At 43.1% G+C, this 1,562-nt stretch overlaps 1 pseudogene; it reads left to right on the top strand.

Annotated features, from left to right (window-relative positions):
* Window positions 1–636: 636 nt before the first annotated feature.
* On the top strand, window positions 637–1,317 carry LOC103731106 (annotated as a pseudogene).
* The last annotated feature ends 245 nt before the right edge of the window (window positions 1,318–1,562 follow it).

Raw genomic sequence — 1,562 nt, 5'->3', positions numbered from 1 at the left:
CTGCAGATTATAAATATCAAGAGATACTACGCTTTGGCATAGACTCCTAAATTCTGAAAATTTCACCTAGTATGAAAGTGTAGTGTGAAAAATCAGCGAGGCATCTTTTCTTATCACTCTAATGCTGGAGTTCCTGCAATCAAATAGTTAGTCAAACTAACAAAATAAACAGAAGCCATAGGAGTCAACATTTTGCAGGACATGGAGCTTGACTTTTTGAAATGGGAACAGGTAGTTTCAATAAATGATTTCAAAATCCTGTTGAAACAACAATCTACCTCTAGCATGGTAATAGAAGTGTGTGTACAGAACCTCATGGACACTTTTATAAGGATTATTTCCAAGATTTCCCAGTGATTGAAGATGAAGGTGAGGTAGTGAAACGTATCATGATGGAGAATTCCATTTTAAGCTGTCTCTTGACAAGGTGTTAGGCAGTTGAAAACAGGTACTACATTTTATACTCACTCTGTAAAGTTAGATTATAACACTGTGCCTCACCTGGAATAGTAAGTCAAGATACATCTGCTTCAAAATAAATGACAATCTTTTAGAGAAGAGGCTCACATCTGTGCACATTTTCTCATTTTTAAACCATAATAAAAATTATTCAGAATGGTAGCCTAGGTGCTCAAGAGGCTGATGGCCAAGTACAAGCAATTAACAGTGAACCCTCAGAAAGGAATCATGGCAATTAACAGTGAACCCTCAGAAAGGAATCATGGCAGGCCCCATGAATGAAGAGAAGTTTTTTGAATGGGTGATACTGATCATGTAAGTTACTGTTTAGATCTTTACTAGAAACTAGGCAAGCTTCTCCAGTGCTCTAAGTGCTGGCTAAGCCAAGTGGACCACAGAGATTTCATCTCTTCTCCAGGCAGAAACCAGCTGCACATTGATCAAGGAAAATGAGGGTGTTTTCTCAGAGCTGATGAAAGCTTTAGTTGTGAATTTGGGGCGCCCTGAAGACACCCACATTGACTTTGATGTTTTATCTGCCATCCTGAGTTGACCACTTGACTAACCATTGAGTCCTCCAAAGATGAGATTCACCTGTGAGATGTTCCATCCTAACACCAGTAGATGGAGAGTATATATCTCATCCTTCATGCTCCAGGTGATGATTCTATGGGCAGTGGGGAGCTGTGGATCCCAGAGCAGAGGGTAGTGAAGATCCTGCTGTCGGTGCTGAGCATGTTGGCAGGGCCCAAAGATGAAAGTGAAGTGACTGTGGATGCTTCTAAATTGTGGAGGGACGACTGGGAGCAGTTCTTCAAGATTGCCAAGCAGATTATAAAGAAGACTCTGGGGCTCTGAGGCCATGCTCCATTGTGCACACTGAGAGTCCAGTGCTGCCGTCCTGAACCCTTAGCCGCATGCTGGCACCAACATAGGGAACTTGCAGAGTCACGGTACCTATTGTTCTTACCTTTCCACCCCGGATCGGCTGCTCCCCTGAAATCATGACTGGAATAATGACAGTTGTGTGCTTTAAGGACTCCCGAGGCATCTTGGGGTGGGCTCTGGGTTGTCCTCAGTACCTCTCCCAGCCATGGTGGGGT

The sequence above is a fragment of the Nannospalax galili genome, unplaced genomic scaffold, assembly GCF_000622305.1.
Source record: "Nannospalax galili isolate Female #2095 unplaced genomic scaffold, S.galili_v1.0 scaffold794, whole genome shotgun sequence".
Lineage (NCBI taxonomy): Eukaryota > Metazoa > Chordata > Mammalia > Rodentia > Spalacidae > Nannospalax > Nannospalax galili.
The sequence above is the reverse complement of the archived record's forward strand: the minus strand, read 5'-3'. Positions and strand labels throughout refer to the sequence as shown.